Genomic DNA, 9,318 nt, shown 5'->3' with positions numbered 1-9,318 from the left:
GAGAGGGGGGGAGGAGCACGACCCCCGGCCTCTGCCCCCCAGAAACCGTCGCCGGGGCAACCGCGGGGGGGGGCGGCCCTGAGGGGCGGAGGGTGGGGGGGGGGGGGTGGGGGGGGGTGTCCCGTGGCTCACCGGAAGTGGCCGCCTGGCGCGCGGCCCCCGCCGCCACCTGCCGCCCGGCGCTGTCGGCCCGCCGACACGTCACCGCCGGGGCCAGCCCGGAAGCACCTGAGCGCCTGGCGGAGCCCCGCCCCCTCCGCTCGCGCCGCGTTGCCATGGGGACGGAGACCCGCGAGGGCGGGGCCAGCTCGCTCCCGCCGCCATCTTGAGAGCGGCGAGGCGGTGGCGGCGGGGCTGGCGGTGTCACCCTGGCCCCAGCCCCGCGCTCGGGCTCCCTCGGGGAGAGGCTCACCTCGGCCTGAGGGGAAGGGGCCGGGGCCGCCCTCCCTCCGCCCAGCCAGCCCCCTCCGGTGCGGGCGGTTCAGGCAGCTGGGCCGGCGGAGAGCTGCTCTTGGGAGAAAGTGTCCTCCGGCTGTGTGGTGTCCCCCCCACGCCGCCCCGAGGCCTTCGGGCCCCGCCGGCCACCGCAGCGTGCAGAGAGGGAGGGCTGGGCAGTACGGTGGAGCCGGGCCTGCAGCCTCCAGCCCAGGTTTTGGGCTACATCCAACTCTGCTTTAGGTTTCCGAGGTACCCCAGTCACCGCGGGGCACCGGGAGGCAGAGCCTTTGGGCTCAGTCAGTTGCAGAGGGGGAGCTGCAGTGGTAGCAGCAGCTGAAGAAGAGGATGGGAACCGCTGAGTGGAACAGGTTTCACGGCACAGCATGAAACAGCAGCGCCATGGCTTGTCCTACTGCTGTTATTAGTGGGATCGGTGAGCTATGAGCCGTTCAGTCACCAGGAGGGGCACCCAAAGTGTGCCCGTCTCAAGGAAAAGATGCTCTCTTGCAGTTGTCACTTGGAAAAATACAGAGCTCTTACCTATGGAAGGTGATGTACCCTACACAAATACACCAGCGCCGGCTTCCCACGGAAGGGAGCGTTTCAGAAAGACGTTTGTGAATGTGGACACGTCCCAGACTGATGATTCAGATGACAGCAGGGACACAAAGAGCTTTGAAACTGGTTGGCACAATCGCCCCTACTGCTGGCAGGCCAGTGGTGACCTGTGGAAGCAGTGATTTGGAAGCCAGTCAGCACAGCTGTATGCAAAACCACCGCACTGCCACGTGTACGGCAGAATCGCCAAGCTTCCGCACGTTTTTCTCCTCTGCGATGTGTGTGTGTGGGTAGTGGTTAGGTGTTCAAATTAATTTTCTGCCTCCGTCAAGACAGCACCATCACTGGGACAATGCTTTGATTTCCCAGAAGAATGTGGTTGCCTGTTGCCTTGTGTGTCATCTCTTCCAGCCGCTGCTGGCTTCTGAGCAATTACCAGGCTGCCAAACCTGACCTATTGACGCAGATAAAAAAAAAAAGAAAGAAAAAAAAATTGCACTCTTTGAACTGAAAACTCTTCCGTGACCAGGAACAAGGACTGGCTGATGACGACGACCTCTCTTGCTGGGTGAGAGGGTGGTTAGTGTTTGCAGTGTGCAGCCCCATGAACCTCTTGACTGCATACATCAAAACACTGACTGAAGCCACCCACAATGCTGGAGTACAAGGGCAAAAGCATGTTGTTAATAATCACTTTGAAGTCCTGGGTCTGAGAGGTGATTTATTTATGAAGGGAAGCTGAATGAGAAATGCAGTCCTTCAGGTGGGAGCTCTCTGAAGAGAAGAGACTGACATCCTGACCCTGGATGCTGGCAGGAGTTTTACATCAGTGAAGCACTAGAATTAATGAGCCAGGCCCTGATCTCTGCACGTGAGGAGCTCGCTGGGGCTCAGCAGTGCAATGGCACTTGACTGCAACTGAGGATGATACAGAGAAGACAGAGCCAGACTCTTCCCAGGGCTTTTGCACAGCAAAAGACAAGAGGCAAGGGTTGCAAGTTGCAGCACAAAATTCCAGTGCAATAAAAGGGAAAAAAATTCACTATGAGGGTGGGAAAGGACTGTTACAGCAGCCCAGAGAGGTAGTGGAATATCCATCCCTAGAGACAGTGAAAATTTAACTGGACAGATTCAGCAATGCTGTGGTCCTGAGAGAGACCCTGCAACATTTGGAAATGTTTTCCTGTGTAATTCTCTTTCAAATTCTTGGATCAAAACAACCGTCCATAACTTTCTTCTTAGAGTACTTACTTTGAAATGCATTTTTAAAAAAAACCTGTCCCCTTGTCCTCCTCCGAGCATATAACTTCGCTATTGACAACTAGGGGTTAACATATTTGTGATACAGTCACATTGCAGCCCCCGCTGAAGTCCAGCCCCTGGCTAGCTGGGCACTGCCAAACACAGAGGAAACCCTGCATAACCCTCCCCAAAGCTGACAGTTAATATAAACGAGAGCTGATTAAGCAAATGTCCCACAGCAGATCGTCGGCAGAGGCAGAAGCCGGGCCTGCTGCTGTCTGTGCCGTGCCACGGCAGGACTGCTCCGTGCAGTGGGTTAGGGGTCTGGGAGTCCCACGCTGTCCCTTTGCTGTCTCCCGCTTCGTGACCATGGGCTTTGCGGGGTCACCCCGGAGGAGGTGACCACCAGGCCAGCCAGCTCGGCTTCATTTCTAAGGCGGGGAGCTCCACCGTGTGGGCGCTGCTGAGAACTTCTGCTGCAGGAAGCGGGCCTGGATTCAGGCGTACTGGGTTTGCAACGGTGGGATATTTCTCCTATTTTACTGCAAGGGGGGAAAAAAGTTTCCCCCACACCTAGGAGAACACCTGCATAACATAAATCATTTGATTGTGCCCAAGGGGATTGCTCCGGGCCTTGCGCATGGCTGGAAAACAGACTGGTCAAAAGAAGTCCCAGGACCTCATTTCTCGTGCGTCCACTTCTGGTACTAGAGCTGCAGGGGAAAAAGAGCAGGCAGCAAATGTCTCCTTTCCTGGCAGCTCCTGCCATTCGAAAGAAAGACAAGCGGCAGAACTGGCCTGAGGTAAAAAAAACAGCCCTGCTGACACTGACAAGGCCAAAACCTGTAGGTCTGATGTGCCTTGCTCTTGTGCTGCTCCACTGATGTGTGCACGTTGTGTATGTCCTTCATATGTCCCTGAAGCATCGGCCTTTGGATGTGTGTGCTGACTGACCCTGCCTTTTGTGTATAGTCGCTCCAACATGTCCAAGATTGATTGGATTCTCTCTGCGTGAGATGGAGAATGAATCTGCCTATGCCCTAAAGCCTGTCTGTCTCAATATTAGAAATCCAGCTGATTGCCTCATCCCAAGGGAAAAAGTAATGAATTACTGATGAAAATGGTTATCTAAAATCCAAAAAAATAAAGCTAGCCAACGTGTAAAAAAATCCCAGGAAGCTGTTCATTTTCAAGAATAGGTCTGATTAATTGTTGTATCAAAAATTTGAAATGCAGCTTTATCCTGAAAAGTGGGCTCACTGCTTACAGTCTACCAATATGGCTTGGATCAAGAGGGCTCAGTTTGCAAGTACAGACATTTTTCCACCCCCAAATAGACAACCCATGAAAAGTCAGCCCAGGCTCGGAAAGTCAAACTCCCTTCTGCTTGTCTTTCATCACGTGTAATAAGGAGTCTGCAAGCAGATCACACGTTGCATGACTAGTTAGCTTCTTGGCATTCAGATGCATTTGTACTGGGTCTGTGCTGAATCTCGTGTTTCTGGTTGCTTTTCTACTACTGTTGTCAGCATCAATGCAACTAACGCTGAGCTAACATTCTCCTCGATTGCTGTCTCTCAAGCCACGTTCTCTGTTTTGGGGGAACTTTCAGTGGGTAAGTGTGGGGATCGTATTCCCTGCCCACCACTCCACAGGCTGCCTGCCCTGTCCCTGTCCCACTTCTGCTGGGTGCTCCAGACCCCTGCAGGGGCCTCTACATGGTGCAGGTGGGAGACGGAGGTGGTGGTGGCCTCATGGAGGTGGAACAGGGAACAGTCATACGCAGGGGTGGTTTATCACATGCTGGGGTGGGTGTTTGCTGTTAGCGCTTGCATCCTGGGGCTACCAAGTCAGAGAGGAAGGGGTGAGAAACATTGAAAACATGGCTACAAATGACCTGACTGCTTATTTCCCAACCTGTACGTCTTATTGCTGCTGTATTCAAACTCCTCCCAGAATGAGATGTACCTTCAGTTCATTCTGACAAGCTGGAGATATCCTTCCCCATGGGGACGGGGCACCAAGCACTGAGTGCTTGCCCCATAGAGTTTCAGCAGAACACGGTATCGCTGTCCTTTGGAGTTCAGGCTGACTTAGTTTGGATGGTGAAATTTCACATTTTTGGGGTGAAAAGCAGTATTTTTGTGCATTGATTATTTTTTTTCTTTTGTACTTTCTTTTTGCTGGGTGTTTTAATTGTCCTTCCTCTGAAATTTCCTGCATTTAGGATTATCAGAAGCTTATCCAGAGGAAGAAGCCTGGTGAAATGGACAATGCTCCGTGGTAGATGCATTGTATTTCCACATGCACCAAACACGTTTCATTCCCCCTTCACTTTGTCCCCACAGATTTCTCCTCCTAGTCAAGGACATAGGTCTCAGGAGCATCTGTTCTTACCTACCACTAATACAGTGCTCAGTGCTGACCCCCAGAAGGTACAGCTGTGACCTATATGAAAGCATTACATGCAAAGGCAGTATTTACAACCTGAAAAAACAGTGACTTAAAGCCTAATGGGTTTGCTGAGACCTTGCAGGTGGAAAGCATAAGCCCTGGCTTGGCCAATCGTTTTTAATTTATAAGGCAACTTTCAGCCTTTCCGCACCAGGGGCATGACCACATGCTACTGCACAGCCCAGGAGGACTGCCGGTCTGGAGAGGCGCTATCAAAGCTTATGGTCCTTGGGTTGAACCCTTGGGGTGTTAAGCCCCACAGTGGAATAGCGATGGGGCATATGGGGCACTGAGCAGTGCCAGTGAGCAGTGGCAGAGTGGAGGGTGGGAAACAGGCAGAGACTTGCCCTTATTATGCATGGGTCTAACATGCCCAATTACCCCATCCTCTCCTCACCTCTGCAATGTAAAAGACTCTTGTTGAGAGTGGTCATAATTCACGGTGAACACCCTGCCTCCCCCTTACTCCCTTCACACCCGCTGCTCTCCATTTTCCTTCCAGAAAAAAAATGTGTCTTTGATGAAATGAAATGGCTCAGTCAAAGAACCCCTCAAATGGTTGGGGACCCCTGCACTTGGCCACCCTTGCCCACTTCCCAGCTCTATTTCTGGCTGAGTTTGGAGTTTAAGTGGGCTGACCTTGTGCCCTGGCTGCCCCGGGGGTCAGTGATGAAAGCGGATGGAGGCTTCACAGTCAGGTCTCTTGTGTGTGACGCTTTTGTTCCCGGGACAGGGGTGTGCAGTGCCTGGGACAGTGCTTAATTGTTCAGGGGCACTGCTTTACCCGTCATGCCCTTCCCCGGGTGGCCCCAGCCCTTGTTGCTCATGCGTGGGAGGGAGGCAGCTTCCCCACTTGGGGTAGGGAGGAGGAAGCAGAGTCTGGGTTGCTCGGCATCACTTCTGGCTGTTTATTAATCTGTGTAATAAATTTTGCAGAGTGCCAGAAAGCCAGAAAAAAGAAAGAAAGAAAAAAAAAAAAAAAAGAACTTCCTGGCATTTTGTGACTCCTGTCTGTCACTGGGTGCATCCTCCATTGTCCTGCCGTGCAGGCAAGAGCAACATCACCTTGCCCCGGCCAGCTCCTGGGTCCATCCACTGTGCTCTGTAGGATGCACCTTGCCACCGAGAACTCCCTCTGCCCTTCTGCAGGTGTTTAATGAGGAAAGCCCGATGTGTCAGGCCTGAGGCACTGGCCTTAGCCCAAGTGGAGGTGATGGGTTTGTAGCAGCGAGCGCAGAAGCTTTGGGTTAGGGCACATCAACAAAGCTCAGTGGTATTGTGGGGAGCAAGCCCAAGGCTGGACGTATTGAGGCTCCCGGAAAGCTTTGCTAGACCTGAGCTGGGCACCCACACCTGGCACTGCCCTGAGGACACGCAGAGGAGCAGTGGGTTTGCTGTAGGTATGCGTGGCCAGGGGAAGGATTCTGGAGAACCTGTGGGCGTGATGATAAAGAGTTGAAGGTTTACAAACGTCCGTGATGGAGGTAAGTCAGCAGAGCTCAGCATAAGCGTGTGGGAAGCCTCGTACGACTCAATACCTCTTTGGCTGCCCCCTCAGCATCTTTCTTTTCGCAGCAAGTCCTTCCTGTGCTTTACGTCTTCATTACAGCTGGAGGCTGGGGCAGGAGCCTCCACAGCAGGCCCTCCCCTCTGCCATTTCGGGGAGTGACTGTGCAGAGGAAATGGATAAAAGGAGCGGAGGGTCAGGGTTTAATTACCCCATTGTGTGCAGAGACGAGTGATGGACAGAGACTGTCAGTGGGTCACCGATTAGCTGCCATGGAGCAGACAGAGGAGGGAGGAAACGTGATGAGCCCCCGGGACAGACCAGTGTCGAGGAGAGCCATGAGACATGGAGATGGCAGCTCGTAATGGCAGACACTTTTTCTTTTAGTTGTTCCCCCAGTACTTTGTCCCCCTCTTTGCCCCAGCTCCATCAGGAGCCCTGTGGGCTCAAAAGCCTCCTGCTGGGCCCTGGCTGCTTCACTGGTTAGGTACAAGGGCTACTGAGGTGGCAGGTCCCCTGGGGGGATGGAGAAGAAGGTGGGACGTCTCCTGCCAAATGTGCTGAGCTCTTGTCTCCCTGTGGGGAGGCGGCAAGGAAGGATGGAGGGAGGGAAGGAAGGAAGGAGGAATGAAAGGGCAGGAGGGAAGGAAAGGAAGAAGGCTGAAGGAAGTGGCTGCTGGCGGGTGAGGTGTAATACACACGCAGTGCTCCTCTGTGCAGGTATGAAGGTCTCCTGCAGAGAGATCAGCCCAACCAAAGTGGAAACCAGGCTGCTGGTCTCCAGCCCCACTGCCTCACCACTGCCTCCCTTGGACATGGCTGAATGCCTCAGGTAATAAATCTCTCTCCCCATCGCACTCCTGGCATCTGTTGGCTCTTGAGCTGCGAGACCAGGATTTGGTGACCTGGTTTTGTGTAAGCAGAATGCAGAAGTAACAAGTTTCAGTAAGTCTTACCCCTTCTGCTCCCAACCCCATAGGTACTCTCCCCTCCTTTCCTTCTCACACTCATATCAAGCCCTTGTTCCTCATCCCACCACACTCTGAGCCCAGCCTCCCTTTCCTACATACTCAACAACTTGGTCAACTCTTATCCCTGACCCTGCCATCAGTCCTGCCATACAATGTCACACCTAACCTTCTTCCACCAGTCCTGTTACCTTTGGTCTCAAGACTCCTCTTTCTCCTCCTTTTCCCTACAATCCCTCTACACATCCTCTTTTGGATTCTGACCTTCAGTTTCTATCTCCGTCCACAGTTGTCCTCCAAGGTCCTGCTTCCCATGTCCCCTCTCCCTATCACTCCTACCCTTTCCTCTCCCTTTCTTGCCTTTCCTCACTCGTCCTTTACCCCTCTTTCCTGTCCCCTTCACCCCTCATCTCCCAGGGTTGTTTGCATGAATTGTCTCTGGAATCATGAGATCACTGTTTTTTTCTGTCCCTGTCAGTGGGAACATCACATTAAGGAGCGTGGATAAGTGACCGGGGGCCATTGGGGTGACTCTGGCACCCCCTCTCCCCACCCTCCCTTCCCCCCTCTTCTTCTGTATCAAAGGAAGCTTTGTTGTCCAAAAGCAGAAAGAGAAAAGCAGATAAAAAGGCAGACATGTGATCTCATTGGCTTTATTTAGCCATCCAGCTATCCCTCCTCTTTTTTCTTGATTCATCCAAAATTATCTAAGTAAGAATCCATAATCCATCCTTGGGCTTCTCATCTGTGAAATAGATGGTGGTAGATTCTTTTTTCCAAAGAGACTTCAACAGCTGACCTCTTGGTCTCCACAGGGTACAAAGATGACCCTGATGGGGCTCTCAAGGCAGTGTAATGCCTTAGACTACAGTAGTCTCCACTGCAGGACTGTGGGATCCCACCCTGTGAAGGGGAATTGGAACCAGGGAGAAGCAAATGCTTTTCCTTGTTTCACCTTTGCTAAGTGGGTGTTTCTAAGAGGATCCAGCAATGCATTCCTTCATCAGGGGCGCTGCTTGGTGGGGAGGTTTATATTTATAGCATTAGATGCACAACATTTGAATTAACGAGTTTCTGCATCTGCCAGAGACTTGTTTTTTTGACAAGGGTAAATTTCTTCATCTCAGGGTGCTTTGGTTGTCCTTTGTGATGGAGATGATCAGTGTTTATCTACTAAGGCTGACTGTACGCTCCTGGCGAGCACCCTGTACGATAGAGCTACTGTGGGAGCAGTGGGGCACAGCTGGGATAGCAGTAAGGATCTCTGTGTCTGCACTGGGATTCATTTAGATGCTATCAAGCCAGGAGGCAGGAAGAGAATTATTATATATTCCTTAATTGTTACATATTAGATGGGTTTGATGCTTTACAATGAAAGCTGCTCTGCACACAGTTTCGAAACAGATATGGTTGACTTAGCACAAATCTTTATTGTGGGCACAGTCATATGAATATAAGGAGTTGGTCAGTGCACCGTTTTCATGATGTTTTAACTAGCTTGGTTAAAATCCACCAGACAAGAAGTCCTTCTAATGTGGGAATATAATGGCCCTTTTATCTGTATAGTCCATTCCCCTTCTCTACAGGAATAAAAATTCTCCAGATAATGCCTTACATCCACAGCTTTGTATGAGTGTGTGCGGGAAGTCACTAAGGCTGAAATTTAATGATTGTTTCAAGGGCCTTCCAAAATAGTTAAGGCACTGAATGGGAGAAGAGTGCCGAAAGCTTGGCAGATGGAGCCAGGCAGCACATGCCGTGTTCACCTAAAGCACGACACGGACTGAGATGGACTCAGGACAAAGGGTAGTCAGAGGAGTGAAGAGGGTCAGTAGAGAAGAAGATGAGCAGAAAGGCAGAAACAGCAAGATTTGCTTCAAATGGGACTGAAGAATTTGATTTTCTTGCAGAAGACAATATCAGTGAAGGATACATCCAAATGCTCTAAAAGGTAGGGAGGTGGGAATTTGGCTGGGGAATTGTTTCTGTTGGAGAAAGGTCATTGTGGAAATTGCAGTGACTTTAGCGTCATGTGAACTTTTACATATCTATGTGTGTATGTGTAAAATGACTCGGTGAAGCAGTATGTGCAAGGAGACTATAGCTAGAATGATGTCTGTGGGAATGCCTGAGGTATAATTTCAATGGGGT

Source organism: Gymnogyps californianus, chromosome 1 (assembly GCF_018139145.2).
Source record: "Gymnogyps californianus isolate 813 chromosome 1, ASM1813914v2, whole genome shotgun sequence".
NCBI lineage: Eukaryota > Metazoa > Chordata > Aves > Accipitriformes > Cathartidae > Gymnogyps > Gymnogyps californianus.
Note: the sequence above shows the minus strand (reverse complement) of the source record.